The sequence below is a fragment of the Manacus candei genome, unplaced genomic scaffold (genome assembly GCF_025592945.1).
Source record: "Manacus candei isolate 608988 ecotype Guabito, Panama unplaced genomic scaffold, ASM2559294v1 h1tg000011l, whole genome shotgun sequence".
Taxonomy (NCBI): domain Eukaryota; kingdom Metazoa; phylum Chordata; class Aves; order Passeriformes; family Pipridae; genus Manacus; species Manacus candei.
In genome coordinates this window covers 11287252-11314357 of record NW_026138059.1, presented here as the reverse complement: position 1 = coordinate 11314357, position 27106 = coordinate 11287252, and the positions used below count along the sequence as shown (strand labels likewise).

Below are 27106 nucleotides of genomic sequence, written 5' to 3'. Positions count from 1 at the left end.
TTCAGCACAAAATTTTGCCTTTCTGCAAAATTGGAACTGAATGGGGTTTCTTTAAATTATTAACAGCTCTAAAATGTTGATATGTCATTACCAATAAATTATCTACCACACAAAAGAAAAATGCTAAGGTAAACACTATGTGTCCAATTTTGGTGCTTTTCTGTCAAATCAGAAGTGTATTATTTTAATTATAAAAACCAGGTATGTTTTTATACATTTTCTTTTATCTAAGGTTGTAATATAATATTGGAGCACAGCAATTCCTGACTTATGATGTTGGCATAAACCTTTGGGATTAGAAATTGATTGGTTCTTCAGTCTTTAACTGATGCCAGTGCAATCAGGTTGTGCCCCTTCACACATCGCTTAGGAGTGTACTTGATGTCCTGTTGCTTAACTGTGAGGAGCACCATGAAAAAACAGATTATAAGAGCAATTTCTCACCAAGGACTGATATGTTTTTGTCCTTAGTATGAAATTGTAATGTACCAATAGCCAGGTTTTCTTCATTATCCAACCACATTCTCAGTCCTTATGTTATGCAATTTGTTTAATATTTACAAAAAATAGGCTTTTTATGCCTTTTGGATGTGAAATAACTGTTTCACAATGCTAACTGAAGCTGAGAAGCTTTCTGATTAACACTGGGTACCTGTGCTGTTTATCTTAGATATGTCTTCATCTATATGTTTTGTGCCCACGCAAATTTGTATGCTGGTTTTGGTGTAAAAACCACTGGGTGAATACTCACCTGGAGAATGAATGTCCCTGGGGAGTCATTTTAATTTTTCCTCATGAACAGAAGTAGAGAGTAAACAGGGTGAATGACAGAGGGTAGTTGTATTCCAAAGCACTGAAGTTTGTTGAGCCTTAATTTACAGCGGTTAGGGAGAGACTAGAGGATCAGCATCACAGGAAATAATTTATACTGCAAATGAGTTCAACAATTAATTTCTGAAGGCATTAAATATTATCTTTTTTCCATATTTTACAATTCTGTTGCAGAAGACTATTTGTCCTGCAACTGAGCACCTGTTTCAAAGTATATGGTTCAAACAATATGTGTGTTCTTCAGTGATGAATAGAGAAATGAAAGGTTAAGACTTCATAGATTAGAATTTTACCCTTGTCTCCTTATGGTTTGGAAAAATTTCCAGTTCCTCCCTCCCCATGAGAATAATCTCTGCTGGGTTTGTTCCCATACTCTTGTGAGTGATCCAAACTTCCCTTTCCCAGAAAATCTTCTCTACCTAGTTCTGTGTGTGTATGCACATGAGTGTGCTTAGAAGAATATCTGTGTGAATCATTCATCAAGCCCAGATTTTAGGGTTGGATAAATCCCTTGCCAGCATCGGGTTAAGTTCCTGGTAGGTAAAGACAAGATTAAATTGCAGATATTTGGCATTTTCTTCTTTCCTACAGCTTATTTTTCAGCCTCTGCCTGAAGTAGTTCTTTCAGTTTCTCTTCAAATCTCCCCAAAAACATTTCAGTTATATAACCATTATGCATAAATCCAAGTGTGACCAAGATGGCTTGCAGTCATCTCAATTCTGATCCAGTTTTTCAGTGCAATCTTCTTGTCTCAGTAATTATTTCTAGTTAGACGTGATGCAGCTGTAGCATCTCATGGAAGAAGACCAACTAGAGAGAAATACTTATCTAGTCAGTGGACAAAAAAGGGGGACTGAAGTTCAACTTTACTGAGATACTTACTGACTTCTTGTATTAACTTTGACACCATGTTTATTAAGCTAAAATAATTCAACTTGATAAGGCAGGGAATTTATGGGGACAAGTTTGGGGGTTTTAGTGCTGTTTTTTATACCAGTTTCAATTTTTTTTCAAAACCTAAAAGAGAATAAAAATTGATAAATATAGATATGGTCAATTGCTATGGGCTCACAGAAAAATCTGAGTGGAAGTAATACTAAGTAATATAACAAACAGATTAATTAAATTCTAAATATAATTTAAATCCTTAAAACAAACATGACACATCAGAGAAGAAACACACTGAAGAATGTAACCAGTAGTAATTATCTTCATTGTACAACAAAGAATGTAAATTTAATCTCAAATATTTTACTAAAATTAAATATAATTTTATTTGTTCTCTGTTTTATGCCATCCTTCCCCAGCTGGATATTCTGAGATGTACATAGAGACTGACTGTGGTCATATAAATACAGTGAGGTTAGTAAGAGTGGCGAGCATGCTAATATGTTTACACCAGAAGGTAGCATTGTCAACATTAATGAGAGTGCAAACCTAACTTCTTCCATATTAACAAAGAAAGCATAACACTGATTGACATAGATAGTGCTTGTAAATGCAATTTTCAAAAGAGAAACATTTCATTGAATGTTACCCTTTAGAGGGCTTGTTAAAAGATTAGTGGTGAGAAATACTAGTATAAGGGTTCAATTTCTCAGCCTTGGAAGACCAACATCGTGCTACCCAGACACAGGAGCACTCAGCTCTTACAAATAAGGTACATCAGAGTATTACACAGAAACACCTGAGTAAAAGTAGAATGAAACTGGTTTGGAAAAAATTGGTTTTTATTACTTCATGTGCACATATTTTTCGAATTCTACAGAGATTCAAATGTTAGAGAAAAGATACAGGATATGTCATTAAGGATTTGTTTTGGTGCCCCTCTGCCTACTCCACCCCCTGCCCTGGTGAATTTTTCCAATAAAATAGATTGTTCATTATTACACAGGAACATATTTTTTTATTGTGTTTCCTCTTTCTTTCTTTCCTCCAGGCTAGAATAGTCTTGTATTCATATACACAGATTCAGTAAAAATAATAGAAACTATTCTCCTCACAAAATATATTACAGTCTTATCATTCAGAATCACAAGTGCATCAAAATTTCTTCAACCTGTTTAGAGGGTGCATTTCCTTTCCTAGACAAATGCTGTATGCACTAAAAAATCTGCAGTCAAGCAACCCCGGTTACAAGCAATTAGTTTGTGCTAAAATTACATTTCACTGTAATTTAAGTTTGGATACATTCCCTTTGGGCTGTCATTTAATTTGAATCTTATCCACAGTGTCTCCCAACATTTTTAAAGGCAGTTCCCATGATTCATGAAGTCTATCTGCATAGCTCCTGTCCTTTCATCAGAGATCCTATTGCCTCCTTCTCTATCAGCTGATAGCCAGCAAGGCAGGCTCGACTTGCCTGTCTCTGTCTCAGGATATTCAAGTATTTACTCCATCTCTTCAAAGCTGTTGATCCATGAACACTGCACAGACATCTGAGTTAGTCATGTAGGGAATTAACATGGGCCTGGCAGAACTAGCTGTTGGAAGGACTTGAGGGTGTTGGTTGACAAGAAGCTCAGCATGACCCAGCAGCGTGTGCTCACAGCCCAGAAAGCCAAACGAATCCTGGGCTGTATCAAAAACCGTATGGCCAGCAGGTCAAAGGAGGTGATTCTTCCTCTCTACTTTGCTCTGGTGAGACCCTATCTGTAGTACTGCATCTAGTTCTGGGGTCCCCAACATAAGAAGGACATGGCTCTCTTGGAACGTGTCCAGAGAAGGATCATGAAGATGACTAGAGTGCTGGAGCACCACTCCTATGGAGACAGGCTGACAGTTTGGGCTGTTCCGACTGGAGAAGAGAAGGCTCTGCGGATCCCTTAAGGTCACCTTCCAGTACCTGAAGGGGGCTGACAAGAGATGGAGAGGGACTGTTTACAATGGCATGTAGTGGTAGGACAGGGGATAATGGCTGTAAGCTGAAAGAGGACGGGTTTAGTTGAGGTATAAAACAGAAATCCTTTCCTATGAGAGTGGTGAGACACTGAAATGTGTTGCCCAGAGAAGCTGTGGATGCTCCAACTCTGGAATTGTTCAAAGTCAAGTTGGATGGGGCCCTGGGCAACCTGATATAGTGTATGGCGTCCCTGTTCATGGTGGAGAGGCTGGAACTAGATGATCCTTTAAGTCTCTTCTAACCCAAACCATTCTGTGACTCTATGAATCTTATTTGTCCTCTCACTCTTAATGTACTTTTATCTTCTAGGGTAGACAGTCCTTACTATTTGGAACCACAGTTTGTGTGCATATGCAAGCATACACAGAAAGGAAACTACACAGCCTCTTTTTTTTTTTGGTCGTCTGAAAAATTCAAATGTTAAATAAACTTCATAATAACTTTTATTGGATTGCAACTCTTAGCAAATCTCATGACTTTTACAGAGAAGCTCAAGCAATATGTTAAAGTGATTGTCCCAAGACTATAAAAAAAAAGGCAAAAAAGAAACCATAGAAAAATAAAAGACACTTTTAGCTAAGGGCAGTTCTGGAAATTATTTAACTATTTTTAATATATTGATAACATGTCAACTCTTAGTTTATTGATGCTTAGAAGTAATTTTTTTACTGCTTTCTGTCTTTGCAAATAACATATTTGAGACTTGATTTTGTAATTTCAGCTTCAAAACATGTGCTGACTTTCAACTTTTTGTATCTTTGGTCTGACTGAGATGAAGATTTTAGTTATTTGCAATATTTGTATTCCAGAGCAAATGCTGTGCGTCCTGAGGCATTATTTCCCAGTAAGTGGCTGGATATCACCTGCTTCATGGGAAGTGGAGACATAGTGGGGAACTTCTGTTGTAATTGTGAAGGGACAAGGGGTGGACTGTGTGTGAATTTGCCACTTTTGTGGACACCGGGGTCAATGAAGAAGGGGGATGAGATGCTCCAGGTCCTGAGCAAATATTCCCCTGCAGTCCATGGGGAAGATGATGGTAAGCCAGGCTCTCCTCCTGCTGCCCATGGAGGTCCACGGTGGAGCAGATATCCATCTGCAGCCCCTGAGGATCCATGCTGGAGGAGGTGGATGTGTGAAGAGGACTGTGACTGGGAAGCCCACACTGGAGCAGGCTTCTGGCAAGACCTGTGGACTTGTGGAGAAAGGAGCTCATGCTGGAGCAGGTTTGCTGTCAGGACTTGTGACCCCATGGTAAACCTGAACTGGAGCAGTCTGTTCCTGAAGGACTGCAACCAGTGGGGAGGATCCACACTGGGTCAGAAGAACTGTAGTCTGTGGGAAGGGCCCAAGATGGAGAAGTTCATGGAAGACTGCCTCCCATGGGAGGGACCCCACATTGGAGCAGGGGAAGAGTGTGAGGAGTCATCCTTCCAAGGAAGATGGAGTGACAGAAACTGTGTATGAGGAACTGTCTGTAACCCTCATTCCCCATCTCCCTGCAGTGCTAAAAGGGCGGAGATAGAAAACTCACAATAAAGTTAAGCCCAGGAAGAAGGAGGAGAGAGTTAAGGGGAGTGGAAAAAGATGTTTTTAAGACTTGATTTTATCTCATTATCTTTCTCTGATTTGATGAGTAATTAATTCAATTGATTTCCCCAAGACGAGTCTCTTTTGCCTGTGACAGTAGCTGGTGAGTGGTCTCTACCTGTCCTTATCTCAACCCATAAGCTTTTTGATATATTTTCTCTCCTGAGACCAGCTGAGGAGAGGAGTGATAGAGTAGATTTAGTGGGTACCTGATGTCCAGCCAGAGTCAACACAGCACACTTTAATAATAAAATCACGTTAAGAATAAGGATGCTAATTGAAATACAGAAGAGTTTGAGGTTTTCTTTAAAATGAATGAAAAATTTTGGGGTTTTGCGCTTTTCTATTTCTAAGTATAAACTGCTATGTGTGTGTATATGTGTGCTTTAAATTAATCTGTTAGCTGAAAATCTTAAACTGTTTTTTTTTGGTCTTGTTACTTGGAGATCAAAGTGAGCTCTTGAGTGAAAAAGAGTCATAATTTATGTAGAAATTCTTGATTTTTTTTAATGCACTAAGTGGACTATAAATGTTTTTCTCTCACTTAGCTTTGGATATTAATATTTTATTACACTTAATTATAATTTAGTATGAAAGACATGTTGACCTCTGTGTAACATTAGTTATTTTCAATGCAAACTGGATTGAAATGCAAGGAGAATAAGAATGTGGTTTTAAGAAATACAGTTATGAAGAGAAACTATTTTGATTATACTGTCTTCTGCTGAAATTTGCAGTACTTAAGATTCTGTTGAGAGCAGTTTCTATCACATAACTGAAGAAAAATCTGTGAAATTTTTAAAAACCATTGGAGATACCACAGTGAAAAACTGTATATTGAGACTGGCCAAAATATTCATAATTTGGGACAATCCTAAATTCCAGATATCTGGAAGGAAAGTGTATTATTTAAAATCTCTTGTCAATAATTGACATCATGACTTATCATTATAGAAAATATATGAGTTTTTAGCTTTTTCTTCTAGCAAGGGATAGCCCTTGGTCTCATCAAGTTCCAGAGGCATACCCTTAATGAATTTTCAGTCAATATTGTCAAACTGAAAATTGATTCTACATTATTGTGAGACCATATGTACAAAGCAGTGGAAGAAATCATTTATGACACAGTCTTTTTTTTGAGATGGCATGCCGTGATCATGAGACAAGATAGAGAAACACCCAACTTGTTTCATTAAGTATTTGAGTTTTCAAGAAAAAAATGCTTAGGAGTTTGTATGTATGTTTGTTTGCTTGTTTAGATTCTTTTTAGTCACCTTTTGTTTTAAGACATCTAATGTCAGTCTTCTCAACTTTTCTCCTTAGTTATATACATATATACCAACCATAAATGCAGTCTGCAAGGATATGTAGAAATATTCATTTCAAGGATCATGTGATTGTTGTGGAAATTGCTATGTGAACAAAATGTAGTGTCAACATAGATATAAGTGATGATAAGATTGATACAATCCTTTGAGTTACAATTAGGATAGATGAATAATAAAGGCTGATTCATTTAATGGAGATTTGTGTACCAAATTGAGCATCTGTTTTCATTTTGTGCTCTCCACCAAATTTTAAATTAGAGACATTTTTGGACCTTCTCTATTCAATATGGTAGGTATAAGGTCTGGTTAAAAAAAGAAAAACTCTTGTTCCTAATACAATACCACCAATACTCTCAACTTATGTTCCATAGCTCAGCAGAAGTCTGAGGGCAAGTATGTTAGGTATAAGTGATTAATAAGCTATTCTACTCAGGAGAAGCTTTAGTTCACTAAAAGGACCATGGACAATGTGCTACTCAAAGATCTGTGATTAATCTTTGGTTTATAATTTTTCCAATTACTTTATCAGTTACATAAACCAGTTTACCTGTTTTTTAAAATGACAGTTTTCCTTCAGAAAAAATAAAAGAAGTTATTGCAAAGTTTTCTTTTTATACATTTTATATCTTCACTTTCCACTTTTTGAATATATTCTTTCCTGTATATCTAGTTTTGTCATGGCAGACAGTTCTAAAAACTGCTTACTGCCATTTCATTCCGAAGCTTTGAAGAAAATTGTTATTGGGAAGATCCACAGCTCAGCCCTGTGTTTAGATACTTAGAACATGACATATCTGGGTCACTGGAGGAATGATGACAACTAAAAAGATGATACTCTAATTCCGACAATTTAAATTCATTGCAAAGATTCCATGTCATTGGATACTTATTTTCAAATAAAATAAATTTTTTTGCCCCAAATCAACAAAATGATGTATTTACGATACTTTAGACTGGGTTACATTCTTGTAAGTTATCAAACTTTTTTTTTTAATGATAATTTGTTTTATGGGATTCTCTGGATAAATAAGAAGTTGATTCTTAATCCATTTTCATAAAATCATGCAGTAATGCATATTGGAAAGCATGATACTTTATTGCAGCAGGCAAACACGGAGCTGTGTGAAAATGCATGCTGGTTAGATTGTTTATTCAAACACAGATGCTTCTCTGATTTTGTAAAGGAATGTAGGAATAGTTGTGCTTTTGGAAGAATTTACTTCTAGCAGTAAAGCTAGAAACTCGTTTTCTCTTAGGAAACCTGCAAAGTGCCTTCTCAAGAGGGTTGGATTTTTTTTCCCCTTCTGCAGTGCAGAGGGGGTTGCAGGGAGCTGTGTTATATCTCTCTGCTATCCCAGAGAGAGGTAACCCTAACAGACATGTGCAGAGGCCTCGGGAAGGCGAGGGAGAAACAGAGAGGATACTAAAGGCCCTGGAGAGGGCAGGAACTTGCCTTTTCTCCCTGGAGCCCAGTGTTTAACAGCACTGTGGGGTAAGTTTTTTCATGTTCTGGCCTTCTGAATAACCTTTTGAATTCTTTCCACTGCCTTGGCATTTCTGGGGATACCTGTGTATCTTACTTTACAAGGAGATACCTTTTTTGGATTTTCTGAACTGACAAATTATTTACATGTTGTTATTCAAAGAACTGAGTGAAGGTTGATATGTTGCTTAGAAATTTAAAGCAGATTTCTGGAAGTTGCTGAAAAACAAGAGTCTGCTACTTTGATGGTTGAAGTGAATTTGATTTTTTCCTGTAGTATAAGTATATATGGCATATTTTTATCAGTCTTTCAAATATGGATTTGGGATGATTGACTTGAAGAGCAGTATCTCAGTAGTTGTAGTAAAAATCCTTCAACAGGCAGATGTAAGACAGCTCTTTCCTCATGCTTTTTTTTCTGCTGAATTACTGTGATTAGAAAATACTGAAAACTAAAGTAGGAGGTTTAGTCTTTTTCCACAAATACACAGTTTGTGAAAATTTTTATTTTCATTTAATATTTCAAACTCTACCATTTTGTAACATCATAAATATCTATCTGAAACTGAATGCAGCCTTAACTTCAAAGATTTTCTGTGACATTGAGTTCTACAGTATAATCACATAGAGTCAACCTACCCCACCTCAACAGAGTTCATTGGGACCAATATTATTTAATATCTTTATTAATAACATAGTGCCTTCTCAGTAAATTTGCAGATCACACCAAGCTCAGTGTTGCAGTTGGTTCACTAAAACAAATGGATTTCATTTATAGAGACCTTGACAGACTATGGGGCCATGTGAAATTCATGAAATTCAACAAGACCAAGTGCAATGTCTTGCACGATCCCTGGGCTGGAACACCACTCCTTTGAGGACAGGCTGAGAGACATTTTGGTTGTTCAACACAAAGAAAAAAAGGACCTAGTAATACCTTATTGTGGCCTCATAATATTTAAAGTGAGCTTATAAGAAAGATGGAGAAAGATTTTTTACCAATAGCTGTAGTGAAAGAACAAGGAATAATGGCTTTAAACTGAGTGTGGTTTTAAACTGAGTGTAATTTTAAACTGGACATAAGGAGGAAATTTTTTATTATGAGAATGGTGAGACAGCTGAATAGATTGCCCAGAGAAACTGTACGTGCACCATCACTGACAGTGTTCACAGTCAGGCTGGATGGGGTGAAAGATGTCCCTGCCCATGGCAGGGGGTTAGACTAGATGATCTAGATGAATATCCCTACCAACCCAAATCATTCTATGAAATCTGACTTAGAAAACTATGGCTTGTATGTGTGTTCTTTGAAAAGTAATAATTTAGTTCTTAGGACAATCACAAAAACAACCTTTAAATAGCTGAAAAAGCCTCTTTTTAAATTATTATTATTCTGTAGAAGGAAAGGACAGTTTGCCCTGAATATCAGAAATCCCTAAGATGTGAAATATCTGGCTTTTGATAATGGTCCATGTAGTTTTGTTGATGTCTGTGAATCTTGTTAATTCCTGCAGAGTTTACAGCTAAGCAGCAATAGCAGGTACAGTAGCAAGAGTTCCCTTAAACCTTTAAGCAGAATGTCTGTAAATAAATAAAAAGTGTGTTGATAATTTTTCTTAATGAATTTGAAAAAATATTATTTATAATATTAACACAAACAGCACAGTTCCAAATAAAGTTTGTGACAATGATTAGGCCCAAATACAACTAGATGTTTTTCCAGAATGGAACTTTGATGCAAATGAAGGCATATTCAAGCTTTACCGAGTGGTGTTAAAAGGGCATATAAAGGAAGCATGATTTTTTTTAATTTCTTATTTTACATCTTTTGCATCGTTAAAAAAAATGTTGGTTTTATCTATGGTTTGCTATTAGCAATTAAGTGGAGTCATTATTTTGTTATTCACAAAGCACTGTGATAATCAAAGGCTAATCATAGTGGAATTTTGAACTCTAATTGTAATTAGTGGGTAATAAAAGAGTATGCTTCATTACAGTGCACCTTTAAAGAGTGAACTGATCATTGTACAAAATATCTATTTTAGTTTAAATCTAATTACATTGAAAACTAGAGCCCAGGGATTTTCACATTCATGGAACTACAAATGACAAATTAAGATTAAAATATTGTGAAAATATGTTTTATTTCTACTTTTACATTCTCAGTTACAGTATATTTCTGAGTAGAAGGAAAGAATTCAACAGATTGAAGCCTGCTTTTAATACAGATATGTAATAAATAAATAAATATGTGTAAATATAAATGCTATATATTTTAAGGAATTTAGAAATTATTTTAAAATAAAAAATTCTCTAGTCTTTACTCTTTTAGAGAACTCAAAGTCAGAATTTCTATTCATTTACTAGAACATCCAGGCTTTTCAAGAACAAAATATTACCTTCTCTGAATACCTCTCTGTCATGTTACTCTTATTAAGGCCTTTATCCTGAAAGGATGAGTTTAGTAAATTTATTTCCACATTTCAAGAAGGCTGTGAATGTTGTTGTTTTTACTATTCCTATCATTATTATCATGATTATTATTATCATCCTAGAATCATTAAGGTTATAAAAGACCTTGAAGAACATCGAGTCCAACTTTTAACCCAGCACTGCCATGGTCGCCACTGTCTTCTTGAATTTAACTTCATAATACTAAATTTTCCCTGAAATACTCTATATGTTGAGTTCCTTCTTAAAATTTATTGTCATGATTTGGTCAGGAATATTCAAAAATTATTTGTGTATGGAGTACACTATGTAGGATAAATATTTCCTGAAACGATAACAGATGTCTACCATAAACTAGAGCAATGGAACTCATATGTATGTTTGTAGAAATTAGATATTTGCTCTTGCCATGCCATAGAGCTCTTTCTCATACGTATTAAGCAATTATGGGTTTGTATTCTTTTTTCTATGAGCAGGGATCTAGTATTTTTTAATCAGATTCCACAGTATATTCTATTTTGGAAGCTTATACTCAGGATCCTACCTCACAGCTTACCAAGAGATAAAGATTCTCTTGTGGTACTAACTTTCTGGGGCCATGGGTGTCCAATGAAGTTACAGCAGTTTAAAAACTAACTGTGCATCCACAGAGCTGTTACTCAACAATTACTTAACTGTATCTCTTCCTTACTGCAGATTGCCCATAGAAAAACAATATGGTTAAAGCATTTTAGTGTGAGTGAAGTACTTTGTTTTATCCTACATTTGTCATGAGCTAAGTGTGTTGACACAAACTGTCACTATGGTTGTGTTCACATGTGGTAATGCCTCAAGTATCAGTAACTGAATTGTGTCTGAGCTGTAAGAAATATTCAATTTCCAGTAGGTTGTTACAGCAAAAGTGTCCCAGAAAATGGAATTGAGACCTAATCTTTTGACTGGTCACTGTCCTTGATCTTGATCCAGTCTCAAAGTAGATCAACCAACACGATTTTTTTTTTCTCCAGAGATGATAAGGTTGCATGGCAGAGAAGGATCTGAGGTGTGCTCCAGTAAATTCCATTTTCCAAGATTTTAGGTTCTCTGCATAATGCTGTAACTGATAATGTGAACTCCACCTATCACAAAATCATAGAATCATATAGTAGTTTGGATTTGATGGGACCTTTAATGATAATTTATTCCAACACCTGCAGTCCATATCTAAGGGACTTAGATTTTTTGGAAAACACCTTTTCAATTCATAGTCATGAATGTACATTTAAACATTTTTACCCCGAATACCTCAAAGTATTGAATTTATTTTTACCACCTTCCCCTATAGGGTAGCTTAGCTGATTTGCCTCAAGTCTGAAACTAAATCTCTTTTTTGTGAATCTCAGTATGTTCCCCTGTGTACTAGAATATTTTGCATGTTTCACTGGACTGACATTTCCCTTATTATGTAAAGAATATACACACCTGTGGGGATAATAAATCAAAATCTCTAGGTTAAAAAATTCTCAGAAATAATTCTGAAGACATATAAAAACTGATTATGGGAAAATCAGGCAAAGCAGATTCCATAGTACAAGTGTTTATGTAAATGAGACAAACTGAGGAAAGGTAATAACATTCCTTAGATCAGCTGTTATAACTGTGAAAAACAGAAAGGCTTGATGAAAACACTCTACTGAAAGGTGTGCCAAATTTTAGTTTATTTATAAACTGGACTTAACTCCCCAAATATCTTACTACAAAGCTTTCTTTAAAATGTGTCCAGTTGCAAGTCTTGGAAGCATGAGCCAAACACCTTTTCCAAGAAACAAAGAGGAGTCAGGGAAGGCCCCAGCTCCTTTCACTGTCAGAGCAATGCCCTCTACTGTTCAAAGTACCCTGACAATCTTATCTCACTTCCTAGACTCCTTGAGTGAAATTAATTTCATTTACCTTTAGATATCTACAACCTTCTAATTATCCTGTATATAAGCTCTTTTTCATGGTCTTTCTGCACATATAGGCACTTCCACACAGTCTGATTTTGCTTGATTTTAGCAGTCACTCGAGAACAAAACAACTCATCGTCTAAAAATTCCTTTTTTTTCTCCCCTCTTTCCTTTAATTTTTGTACAGGGAGTCTAGATGACCAGTATGAATATTTAGCCTGCAGATATCCAGCGTGAGGTAGGATAAATACCCACCGTTATGCTTTAAATGTAATGTATCAGAAATAATGATCAGTAATTATGAGAAAATGGCACCCAAAAACTGAGTAATCACCTGAGTATATTGGTTGGTTGGTTGGTTGATTTTTTTTTCATGTTATTGAAACAGTTTGGTTAACTGATTGCACACACATATAGAGGTGCAGATCCACTCACTACTTGCTGTAACACCTTTCAACCAGTGATCTTCCTATCTTATCTTGCATTTACTCATGTAGTCATAATTGGATAGGAAGGCAAAATGTGGACAGAATCTTATCTGACAGTATGGTGACAGCTGTTTCTTCGGCTATGTTTATGCTTGTAGATTGAAGTTGGGAATGCTGCTGGATGCTGGATTTCAAGTGATTATTCTAAAATTATTCAGAATTTTCTTTGGCCAATTACAAATATCCCGAAAAATTCTAGGCCAGGGACAATTCCTAGATTTCTGGGTGTTTTCTTCAGGCTAAGAATTTAAATGAAAGCCCTTTGTGTCAGCTGACCTTAATATACTCCTTTTTTTTTTTAATTGGTTATTTCCCATTAAAATTGTTACATGTTGAATCAGATTTCTACAGAACTACATAACCATCTTTCTATATGTCATTGTCTCACTGGCTTGATGTCTAGCAGCTGGTACTCAGATTGCAGTGCTGATTTTTGAATAACATGCTAAAATACTAAGAATTCTATTGTTTTCCTGCATTAACTATGTGCCAAACAGCATATATTACATCTTACCATACGCAAATGATGCATAGCACAAAAGTAATTGAATGATAAATCCTAAAAAGGATTAATCAGAAGGAGATTAAAATAGCTTCTCACTTTTCCTAAATCATAAATGGACTTTAGGCTGTGTTCCTTTTTCCTTCAATGACAAAAAAAAGCAAAATATAATTGTAAGAGAGGAAACTGTTCTGCAGTTCATATCTTTATAGCCTTCTGGAGAAAATCAGATGCAATGGATAAATTATACCCTTTTGTATTCAGTATATTTGGGGACGATCCGTGATTCTGTAAGAGAAGCACTGAAATGTGTTTATTAGTAGTTAGTTTAGACCATTAGATGGACCAAAGAATTAGGAGCTAGAGACTCTTTAACTTTGTGACTAAGGATTTCTACAAAATCCTTAATAACCCTCTGTTGACGTCAATAGAATTTAGTCTTTGGTCTTTACTGCCTCATCTATAAGAGAAGGATAATACTTATCAACCTCACAGGGATAGTATAGGATTAATTATTTAAAGTTAGACAGTGATATAAAAGGCAAACCATTCTATTGCCTTCACAAATACTGAAATATGACACTGTCATCTTATTGTGTCCAGTTGAAGGTGAAAAGAGACAGTGTCAGCAGTAACACGCATGAAAAAACTGCAGCATTTCGCTTTTGCTGAAGGAAAAATTGGTTTCCACAGCAGAAGCTTGGCTCCACTTCTAAGCAAATTTTATATCCTATGTGCAGTTTGAGTAAGCTGGTCATGGGAAAAAGACTGAAGAATGGTAAATAGTAGCTAGGGAGTGCAGCTCAGGTCACACACAAGGAAAATAAATAAATAACTTTGTGAGACTCGCATTTGTTCTCAGAGACATTTCTGTGGCATACATACAAGGATGTGTTAGTTGGTTGGATCATTGTATAATTTTTATTCTCTTGATCTGATGTTGAAAAAAGTCCTCAAATGGAGATATTCCTTGCATAATTTTTTATACTGAAATATTTTTGTAGTGAAATCTTTCATGAACTGGACAGATGCCATAATGCACAAAATATGTATTTAAATTCAGAAACTACATTTCACTATAACTGGGAATAGATTTTTACCATGCCTCTTCGACCAGTTAGGTATTCACCACATTTTGAAAAGAAACTAGAGAAGCTGGTAATTTCTGGGACATTTAATTGATAGATAACTGAAGAACTCTGATTAAAAGAGAATTGATGAAGGTACAAGCACACAAGTGGTATAACAAAGTAGCTTTCCAGCATAGAGAAAAGGACAAGAGTTTTGTCCTAATCTAAATAAAGAAATAGAAAAGTATTAGACTAAGAATGAAGTATAGCCTGCCTACAGCCAACAAGCAAGGTCATTCTCTGAGTGTGACGTACTTTGTCCACTTGTCATTAGCCAGGTGTAACTCTACCCCACTTAAGCGAATAATCTACAGTCAGCAACTGCTTCCATATATATTCATTTTGCTTTACATTGATAACAAGAAGGGTTTATTCATATTTCCAAATGTCAAAATGTTCAAAGTAAGATCAACAAGGAATTATGTTCCTGAACCTGAATCTTTTAATATATATGGGTAAACTTACATATCTGAATAGCTGCATTGACTCCATTATGACTATTCACATGAGTAATGCAAAGTATAGATGCTTGCAGATTAACCCTAAGGCAGTATTTTCTACATTATGCATTTTACTTCACTAAGTGACTAAAGGCATAGTGTAAGTCAATAGTCCCACAGTTGTATGCAAACAGAAAAAGACCATTATTACTCACGTTTTTTACTTTCCTTTCAAAGTTATGTGAATATATTTACAAAGTAGTAAGTGACAGATCTGTTTCATGCAGTCTTTTGTGGTTTTACTTATTTATCCAGTTTCAAACTCATTACCATCTCACTACAGGTATTCATAAATTATGTATAACTCTAAACAAATTTTACTCTAAACAGTTAAAAAGTACAAAAAGCTACAACAGCACTAATCCTAGCCACATCCTATCAATAATGTGCTGCTGCACTGTTTTATGAGGCAATAATGTAGTTCTAGTCTTGGAATAAAATGTTCATCTTTCAGCCTCATAGTTTGGGAACAGGATTATAACCTCATAAAGTAGCACAATACTGCTATTATCACTTAATTATAAAACCAAACATTCTACTGTACCTGTTTATTGTAGTTTTATTAGGGTTCTGTGGCTAATAGCCTTCCAGTGTCAAAAAATTTTTCACACTCACTATAAAAATTTTTCCAAAACTTACTGGTTTTAATTTCTCTCATATCAGGGAGAAATCAGATTTTAAACATACAGAAATCTGTGCATATGACACAGACAGGGCATCTACTGGAAACAATATAAGGGCCATTCACCTAAGAGTTGGACTTGAAGATCCTTGTGGGTCTCTTCCAACCTAGAATATTCTGTGATTCTGTGAAATCTTATGTAATTATGCTATTAGTAATTATTTCACCTGCATTGCCTAGTGCCATGTGGCACTAGCCACATGACTCCAAACTGCTTTAATGGAAATCAGATTACTAAAACCATTTGAACCTGAGACTTTAAAAAAAATGTATAAAATACAGGACATTATGATAATCTCATTACAAACTCACTTCTTCTACCCTTCTCATAAAGATGATTGTCATGATAATTCACAGTTCTGTCCCTCTTAAGCAAAACAATGCTTTAATCAGAACCTGATAAAGTTACATGCAGTTTGCATTCACATTGCACAGATATAAATGTCTACCCAAAATGCCATGCAATACAGAATCAGGGTAATGGCTTTTAAAAGGTATTTAAAAACAGCAAAAGGCACCATCAGTGAGAACAATATCATGGAGACTATATCTAACATTACAGGGGTAAGTTGTTTATCTTGACTTTCATTCATACAACTGTATTGTAAATGTAAAAAAAAAAATAGCATAAGAAATGCAGATAAAAAAGGCATTAAAAATATATCTCTGACACTTGAGAGCATAAGCTCTGGGAAGGGCCTTTTATAAGCTTGCTGTACTTGTTTGAATTGTACAGTTTTGAAAGTCCATGTACCATTGCCTTATTTGGTAGTTCTAGAGATGCCGGTACAAGCCGAGATGAAAACACAGGTATGCAGCAGCTGACCACAGGTGTTTAGAAGCATGTACGAGTTGGGTAAATGTTTTACTCAAAATTTTCTCTGCCAGGTTTCATTTGTCTCTTTGTCTCCAGATCTGTTCTTCAGAATTAACCTGAATCTAATGGATTATTACAATGTTTATTCCTAAAAGAAGAACTTTCAAAGAGAATCAAAATTATTCCACATATTTGACTGGAACTGAAATAAGGGAACACTCATTAATTTTTTTCATAAATTTACATGACCTTGCTTGTAGAGGAACTCGCAACTTTCTTTTATACTGATTGCATTTGGTAAGTTACGGAAAATATTAAAGCCCATTGTACACTTTTTCATACTAGTGAGATCTTAAGAGTTGGTAAATTGGTTTGTAAGGTTGTTCAATACTTTGAGGTTTCTGGATAGAAGGTTATATCTTGCAATTACCATTGTCTGACTTCTCATAAATCCATGTTAGAAATATTTAAGCATAACAGTGGAAAACTTTAGGGAACAGAAAAGCTGTGATGGGTTTTGTTAGAAAGTTCTCATTTTAACAAACATATGTATGCATTTTTAACAAGTTATTTCTTGTCCAATGTCATGCTGCTTACAATTTTTTCACCTTTCCAAGTTTATCAGTAAGTTTATTTTTTTAGAGAGAAAAGAGGATTACAATTCTCCTTAAAATGAGTCATAGTAAACTATCTGGCAGAAATAAAAAGGACAAACAGAGAATGTTATTTGTGTCAGCTGAAAAATATCTCTTATAATTGAATTTGATGCATAATTTCCCTTTAGATAACTGAAGTCCTTGCATAAGTCTTCTGAAAACTGAGTAGTTTTACTGTCTGCTTATAAACCTAGAATATATGCACTTTGTGGTTGTGTAGGTCAGTGTGGGCAATCACTGCAAGCTGGGGGCATCAGGCACAGCATCACCAGCTGGTCGAGGGAGAGGATTGTCCCGCCCTGCACTGGGGCAGCCTCACCTTGAATATTGTGTGAGTTTTAGGCATCACAGTGTAAGATATTAAGTTCCTAGAAAGTGTCCAAAGGAGGGCAACAAAGATGGTGAAGGGCCTTGAGGGGAAGCCGTATGAGAAGTGACTGAGGTCACTTGGTCTGTTCAGCCTGGAGAAGAAGAGACTGAGGGAAGACCTCATTGCAGTTACAACTTCTTTGTGAGGGGAAGAGGAGGGACAGGCACTGATCTCTTCTCTGTGGTGACCAGTGACAGAACCCAAGGGAATGGCCTGAAGTTGTGTCAGGAGAGGTTTAGCCTGGATATAAGAAAAAAGTTCTTCACCCAGAGGGTGGTTGGGCACTGGAACAGGCTCTCCAGGGAAGTAGTCACAGCACCAAGCCTGACAGAATTCAAGAAGCATTTGGACAATACTCTCAGGCACATGGTGTGAGTCTTGGAGATGGCCCTGTGCAGGGCTAAGAGTTGGACTTGGTGATTCTTGTGGGTACCTTCCAACTCAGTATATTCTGTGTGTTCTTTTCTGTGTTCATCAGTGGTAGAAAAAGAGTTTTGGGAGCCAAATACTGGGGAGGCCATAAGCCTGAGCTGGCTGCTAGAGAGATCAGTATATTTGAGAGTTGGCTCCTGAAGGGACCAAGGTGGGTAGTGTTGGGTTAACCTTGACTGGCTAACAGACCCCTACCCAGTCACTCTCCTACTCTCTCTCTTCAGCAAGACGGAGGGGGAAAGTAAGATGGAAAATTCCATGGGTCAAGATAAAACATTCTTCAATTACTGTCTTGAGCAAAGTAGATTCAACTTGTGGAGATTAATTTAATTTACTTCCAAATAAAGCAGAACAGGATAGCAAGAAACCAAGACAAAACTACAGGTACCTTCCCCCTACTCCCCACTCACCCCCCTTCACTCTTAATTTTTCTATCTCTTCCATCAGGTTAGGTTATGGGAGTTGTGGTCTGTTAGTAACATTGTACCTCTGCTGCTACTTCTTCCTCATGCTTCCTTCCTGCTCCAATGTGGGATCCTTCCCATGGGATATAGTCCCTCACAAACTTGTGTAGTTTGGTTTTCGCCTTCATCTGTTTGTTGAAGAAAAAAAAAGAAAACAGATTAAAAGAAAAAGAAAACTATTTGGGACTTTTCTTTTTGGCCAATTTACTCTTTATTGTTTTTTAAGCAGTATATGATTCGCTTGCTTGCGGCTTTATCTAACACCGAATACGTTTTTTCACATAAAATTGTTCTTCAAGAAAACTTTGTGAATTTGGCCTCAATAACAGCATCATATTCATAAATATTTAAGGATGAAAGCTCTGCACACGCACCTCTCAAAGCAACAACAAAAACTATAAACAAACCCCACTATTTATGGCACCCTGAAGAAAGCAGATTCTTAGAAATTTAAACAAAGTTTATAGCATAGTTTTTAGTAAGCACTCTAAATACACCATGTGACATTGTTAAAATATTAAGTTAATTTCAATTATACTAATATCTACTTGTAAAGAACATAATCACATAGTGAGATATGCTATTTTAGATGTGATGTAACTTTCATTTTTTAATTAGAGAAGTAGTAGACTAAAAATATAGATAATTTATTCCCAGTTAAATAAAAAAAAGGATTAAGTTGCACTAGTGCTGGTACTTGTATTTTTTATATTATCAGAAATTCCTTATACAGAAAATCTTATACAAATTATTGCATATTATATATTTATACAGAAAATCTTACACTGAGTATTGTATATTTTCTATGTATTAGTATATACATATTAATTGTATATATATAGGGGAATATTCTTATTTTCATTATGGTATAAGAATATTACATGATTATATATATCCGATATGTTCTCCTTTTACAAGGAATACCATGATCTACCTAAAATTAATATTATTAGAGTTGATTGTACTCTATCCTCTGTTGTTTTGAATTGTTGAACTCAACATTACACTGAATACTTATATTTATAACTTATGCACTTATGCAACAGTATTGAAGTAGGTATGTACGTAAGGAGTCTTTTGACTTTTGGAAAAGCGTGCAGGCACTCGTTTAAAGCCAAAAATATTGAACTCGTTTTCATTTCATACAGGTTCCTTGACTTCATCATAGCTGTCATTAGCAACATTCTTAATAAACTGCTTAACAGCTTCACTTCCAAAAACAAGTCACAGATAAATTTTTGAAAGAATTCTGGAAATAATATCTTCTTTCCTGGCCTTGATGAGCTCATAAAATGATATATTTTTTTATAATCTTGGCTGCAATGAGTCTTCCTACACACATTACTCTTGTTTACTCTTTCTTGACTTTTCTTCAAATCATGGCATGAGAAGATATTTGTAGTGATACATTTCCTGTACTTCTCGAAATTCAGGCACAGTATGAATTTATGTGTGGCTTTTTCACTGACCATTAAGTTCATCTTGGATGTTCTTCAAACCATTGTCATGGGCTAAGATTGGCTCCCCTGAGAGTCGGGGGCTCAGAGGTGACTGGGTACCAGGGCAGTGTTCCCTGGAGGGTCAATCGCCACTCGACTTGTTCGCTTCTGCTAAAAACCATATATACACAGCCACCAGAAGCTGTTGGCAGTTTTTCTGTTGGTGTCTGCTGTGTGTAGGTGTAGAAGGCCAAAGCGTGACTGGGCTCCTTCTTCCCCCTCGAGAGTATAGAGGGGAGCCCTGCCTAGGCCAGAGTTAGAGACAGCATTGGAGTGAGTGTATGTTTGTGAGGGACGCAACTCACAAACAACTGGTAAGCGAGGGAGAGAGAGGCAGGCCTTGCGGTCAGGCCCTCTTCTTCTTTCCCCCCGTTTGCAACCAGGCTGCAGAAGGGGCTGTTTTTCCCCTCTCACTGTTTAAGTGGGAGTGGATGTAAGGCTCGGCACTGAAGCAGAGTCAAGTGGACGGGCTGATAATGAAACAGCTCAGTGCTTGGCAGAAGAATCCCAGGCGAAATTGGAGATGGGCCAAAGGGCTCAGGAGTTGCCCTGCTGAGGCTTGACCAGGGGCAGCCAAAAACTGACTCAGAGGACGTTGATAAACAGACTAAACTACAGCAGCCCACAGAACCGAGGTATGGGACTGAGAGAGAGAGACCACACAACAGAGATGGCACAGATATAAGGAGAACGGACTCAAAGCTGTCTTCGTGGACTTCATGAAGAAGGAAAAACTGCAGCAAACACGAGGTTACTGGTTACTTATCAGCCTAAAAAGGCTTTTCCTGGACTAAAGTTAAAAGGAGAAGCTTCAAAGGGACTGATAGAAATGTAATATATATATATATGTAGTTGCTTTTAGTTTGTACAGTATATTTATTTGTGTAAATAAATGTAAATACTTCCCCCTTCCCCTATAAACGCCTCTTGCCTAAAAGTTTTCTTTTCGGTGTTAAGATAAATTGTGGGAAGGGGTGGGGAAGCCTGGAAATTGGATTTTGGATTTCTAATGAGGCTCAAACTACCACACCATATATTTCAGCTGATTTGAAAAAGAATGATATTTTTTTCCTCTGTGGATTAGTACTATTCGCTCATATTCTGCATTTCTCTATCAGAGTTAAACTTCACTGGCAACGTATTCCTTGGCTTCTCTGGCTTTTAGTACCACCTTATAGGTATTAGGAAAGGCTGTAAACAGAAATAAGTTTTGAAAATTAATACTGGTGTCAGAAATCTATGGTAATGATTCTCATTTATTTTTAAATTTATAATGCTTTTACATTTTCAGTAATAAGGAAATAAAGCAGTATTGTCTTCGAATTGTCTTATTGACTTGATCCACAATCTCTTGGTTATTTCTTATGCTACTGTTATCTCTTTTGCTCTGGACAGTAACAACAGATTTATACTTTTCATTTTCATCTTCTTACTTTTTATATTGTTGTCCTTTCTTTGGCTCATACTGTGCCTCTCTAAGGAGTCAAAACCAGAAATTAATAAAATGGTGTTTGTATCAGATATATGTAGATTATTTTCCTGCTGTGAAACAAGGAAATTCTACTAAAGAAGGATGTTAAGACTTGACAGCCACTGTTTAACATAGTGATACAAAGGGACTATTCACTTGGGAAATCATTACACTCAATGTGTTATATTTGTACGCACTGATATCCGTGTCCACAGTAATATTTACTCTGTTTGTCATTCATGCAGATGTAAGTTAGTATGCTTCTTTTAAAGATTAACTGTTGTCAAAGGTCATGAACAGTTGATAGTATTATTTAACAACCATCTCATTACGTATTTTAGAAGTTACATGCAGTAAGGTGAACTTGAGCTGGTAGTAGATTCTTTTGCAAAGGCTTGGAATGATGTAAAGGTATTATCTTTTTTTTTTAAGTCTTCATATTCATATTATTTCCTTTGAGGGGGTCTTGCGGTGATATAAACAGTTTGTTTGATATCTTTTTAATGCAAACTTTCACACATTTTAGGCTATTTTATCATTAATAGATTTTACATTGTTACTTTTTAAATTAAATAAAACTCATAAAATGTTTCTAAATAACATCATATTGAAAGTAACTAGACATACCCTATGCTGTGAGTCAAAAGATAGGATGTCAATACTGTGCATGACAAGTAGATCAAATATTTTTTATATAATCCTCAAAGGATAATGGAATTTTTTTGATCTTGAAAGTTCTTCTTTCAAACTATGTCTAAATGTCACTTCATCAGTTTTCTATCTACTGCAATTTTCTTGGATAAGCTCACATAGCTTTTTTTTCTATTTTGGGTACCATTTGACATTGTTGGTTTATTTTTTTTTACAAGCCATAAATCTGTATGAAAACTGTACTCAAATGTGGGGCTGTAGACATTTATTTTTCTAGAACTTTTATTTATATCAAATTTAGTTGTTTTCTTTTCTCATTGTGTTAGCTACTCTTTACATTTTCAATCCACGTGTCAGCTATGGGCAGTTAGAACAGAAAGGGCACAGGCTGTACAACTAATGAATTGTTCACCGGCATCTGAGACTTTCAAACATCCTTGGCACTTGCTTCTCCATATATTTACTCTTTGGCTTTTACTGTTGTGTAGTAAACTTGTTTAAGCATTAAACAACATTCAGTGACCCAGGAGATGAGTTCACTTTTACTTTCCCATTCATCCATTTTGATTAGAATAGATAACCAGACCTATGAAGAAAACACCGGTTTATTATTAATTTATAGAAATTTTGACCTGGAAGTCTCAACTTCTTGATTTTTTTTTTTATTCTTTCTTTGTAGCAATGGTTTGGACATGATTTCCTCATTCATATTCCCTAAATGTAGTGTGAAGCAGAAGATATCTTTAAGTCCCATGGAAATAATACTCTGCAGAGTGAGAGTACTGACAGCTAGAGAGAAACAAGGAAAAGAACAGTGAGAACAAAGTGATATTTTTGTGCATGAAAAATAACTCTTTTCTCTGGTAAAACAATAAAAATTATACTGACTGCACTGCAACAATCTTTTTCTTAATTTAAATTACTTTCTTATTTTTAAAAATGTTGAATAAAACAAGAACATGTCCACTATCAGGAAAGGAATATGCTACTCCTCCCCTCAAGTCTCTGAAAATTGGAGAATAAGTACTGGTTCAGACATGCAGGCAATTAACTCTACTGAGACAACCAGTGTGTTTTACAGGAAAGGAAACATTTTTAAAAGGAATAAACATTAATAGTAATTTTATTTTTTTGCTTTAATCATCACAGATATTAAACTGGGAAAAGCTCAGCAGTAATTATATTATCAAGTTCAGATAATGAAATATAAACAGGACTGAAATGTTCTTATTATGAACAGGGTGAAAGTAAAACTAGAGAATGTCTGGCAGAGGTTTTAAAAAATCAGTGATAAGACAGGAATGAAAATATCCCAGAAACAGATAAATGCTGCTAACCCAAAAATATGGGTTTTCTAAAAGAAATTAAGGGCAGGAGTATCACCATAATACAACAACAAGATCTTTAAAGAGTTAGTGGACACATTCATGAAAACAGTATCTACGTGTTATATATGTAATAAGAGATACAAGAACCATCAATAAGACAAAAAATCTAGTGATCTGATAATGAAAAATATTCCACGTATTACACAAATTTCTAAATGCAATATTGTTTTGTTTAAAATATCTGACTTAAATAGATGATGAAATAAGTACCTAAGATTGGAAGAAGGCAGACACAATTTGGTCTAACAAGGTGTCTATTAATTGTTTTATACTAGGTCTATCATTCTTTTCCTCTGGGAAGAGAATAAGATAGTGAAGCTCGTTTGCTCATAAAAGGACTGGTTGTCATTGTATTACTTTATAAACATGTTCCTGTAAATTTACATTTGTGTCAAGGCAAACTAGGTTGGGAGGTTTTCAGAGCTTTGTTTATGCAGATTTCCCCCCCTTCAGATATGACTCAAATCCAAAGGAAGGTTTGTATAGAGAATTTTGTGGGGGGGTTTTGGTTGTTTTGTGAGTTTTTTGGGTTTGGTCCTTTTTTGTTTGGTTGGTTTTGGGTTTTTTTACAAAATAATGCACTTAAATTCTGTTCTTATTTCAGAAATACAGATATGCCCTGAATGTAGTATTCAAACATTGAACAACAAAATTTATCAAATACCTTCAGAAGGGGTATTTACTTTGGTCATCATAGGTCTGCACTGGAAACTTTTAATTGGACAGAAAAATATATTTAAACTCTTTGGCTGATGCATTAAGTTTATTGTTAACTTATAAGTGTCATGATATAATGTATGTAGTCATGTATGGAAAATTCATCTTATTTTGAATAAGTATGGCTGCTTTCATTGTATGTCTGTGAGATGTTGCAGAAAAAAAATGTGCCATCTAACAACAGAGCTGAATAACAGCTCTGGAATGAAAGTCGAAAGTATTCATAAATTTAACACAGAGTTCAGGAAGAAAAAATATTTTATTTTTCATATATATGAAGGGAGAGTCTGCAGATCGAACCAGGTTCTTTCAGTGATGCCCAATGACAAGATCAGAGGCAAAGGGCTCAAAATAAAATAAGGACTGTTCTGAACATCAGGAGGTACTTTTTACCTGTGAGGGTGACCAAACACTGGCACAACTTTCACAATTCTTGGAGATACTGAAACAGTGCTTAAAGATTGTCCTGGACAAATGGCCCTGGTTAAACAGAGGAATTGGACCACAAGATCTTCAGAGGTTGTCGTGGTTTAAGCCCAGCCAGTAACTCAGCCCCACACAAACACTTTCTCACTCCCTCACAATGGGATGGGGGAGAGAATCAGAAGAGTAAAAATGAGAAAACTCGTGGGTCGAGATAAAGACAGTGTAATAAGTAAAGGCCACACTTACAAGCAAAATAAACCAAGGAATTAATTCACCACATCCCATGAGCAGGCAGGTGTTCAACCATCCGCAGGAATGCAGGGCTCCATCACACATAACGATGACTTGGAAAGACCAACACCCTAACTCTGGAATGTCCCCCTCCTTCCTCTTCCCCAATTTTTTTGTTGTGCCAAAACCAACATACAGGTTTTTTTCCAACCTTAATCATTTCATGGTTCTGTGATTTCTTTTATTAAAAGCTTACATTATTTTCCAAAAAGTTTCATATCATCTAAAGAATACAATCATACTTCAATATTTCAGTTATCCTATGCCTGTGATAGTCAAAATCATTTAGCTGCAAATGAAAACTCTCCAGTTTTAGTAAAGAGATACAGATATTTTAATTCCAGCAAATAAACCTGCGGAGATAGTTGTCTAGAGACAATTAAGGTGATATTTGAGACAAGGTAGAGAGAGATCTTTGAAAAGAAAAAGAAATATTTTAATTTTATTATATTATGATTCCTTATAAGGTAAGACTGGCATATCTTTTCACTGATCATACTGTGTCTGAGTAAACTGAATGCAGTAGACATATAATTCCATGTAGGGGACAATCTCTGTACCTAAATCAGTCTCCCAGTGCTCCTAGATTTGTGTGAGTACAAGACTAACAGTGTGCCTCCATTCAGCAACATGAGGTGTGTTAAGGTGTATAATATGGCCTTAATGGAGAAATGTCCTCCAAATTCTTCCCCAACAAGATACTCTGGACAGTGATTGAACACAAATTTCCTGAAATACCAAGTGTACTCAGTTCAATTTGGGGTTGGGGCTACTGAAAACATGGTAAGTGACTGTAAGAAGAGAAAGGAATATGTGATATTCTAAATTAACCTTGTGTTTCACAAGATTCATAAGATCTCAATACACTCTATCAAAACTAATACTGGGCAAAAGAAAGCTTTTCATTTAGTGGCAAATATATACAAATTCAGTAAAATACATAGCAAAGCATACTGGAGAAGAAATTTCCTTCAATCACAAAAAGCTGATTAGGTGAACAATGTCAGATAATCTCAGGCAGACCAGATAAATCCTTTCACCTGCTGCAGAATGAAGCAGAAATCTACAAAAGCTCTAAATATATCAGACGGGCCCATTCTGAAAATTGCAATTTATTAATAAATGCTGGTCCCAGGTCAAATATGGGAGCATTCAGAATCCATAATAAAGAAAGAATACAGATATCTACAAGTTTGCAGTGTTAAAATTCCAATTATAGCCAAGAAAGATCAAGATGCCGGATCTTCTTGCCTATGCAGAGGCTCTAAATCCCACTTGTAGCACTCTTAGGTCATTCAGCCAGCCTGTGCACTGCTGCAGATCTCCTGTAGATGTGGTGCTATATCTGCCAGCCACATGTGCTATCTCAGCTACTTCGGAGCATCACAGACATACCTGTGTTTAGACAATTGAATTAAGTGTTTTACTCTCATACTACATTTTGTTTTGTGTATCTCGCATTTCTCCAAATCTGGAATAACTTTGTGTCCTTCTCTGAAATGCAGTAGTTGCAACAATTCCACCTCTTGTATGTCTTGAATTTCAAAATTTGAGAAGAACTTAAAGTTATCTTAATATTATGCCTAGAACCTCAAATTAGGTCACATCATGGTAGGGGACGAAGCAGTAGGGGACAAAGTTATAAGATTCAGTTCAAAGAGCTGACTCAAGGAAATAGTTAAGGATTTTGTTTTCTTTATCAGTAAGGATGTTGATATAAGAAAACACCTCTAACATCATATTTCAAATACTCTTTACCAAATTGCAACACTACATCTAAGCAGCTGATATGAGAAAATATTTGTCATCTTTCCACATGCAGAGACTTATACTTATGTATTCCCTCAGTGCAATGTGGGTGTAGATGTCAACTAAGACATGAATTATATATCACTGATTAATGATTTAAAAAGACTTCTTACCAAGTCAGTGCATACCGATGACTTGATTAGATTTGCTAATGTATCTCTTTATGTTCTCTCTGGAAAGCACCTGGATTTTGTCAGATTGTGAACTTTGAGTTTATTCCAAACCTTGGATATTATGACCTACAATAATGTTGTTATTGCAACTGAGATGAGTGAGCATGATCATTTGTTTTTCTTTGTGTC

At 35.7% G+C, this 27106-nt stretch overlaps 1 long non-coding RNA gene across 1 annotated transcript; it reads right to left on the bottom strand.

Annotated features, from left to right (window-relative positions):
• Positions 1-2854: 2854 nt before the first annotated feature.
• On the bottom strand, positions 2855-20725 carry LOC127466841 (uncharacterized). Its single transcript, XR_007902885.1, has 3 exons — positions 20022-20725; positions 18576-18680; positions 2855-3687 (listed from the first exon to the last, which is right to left on the bottom strand). It is a non-coding gene; the product is annotated as an uncharacterized LOC127466841 (long non-coding RNA).
• Between the last annotated feature and the right edge of the window lie 6381 nt (positions 20726-27106).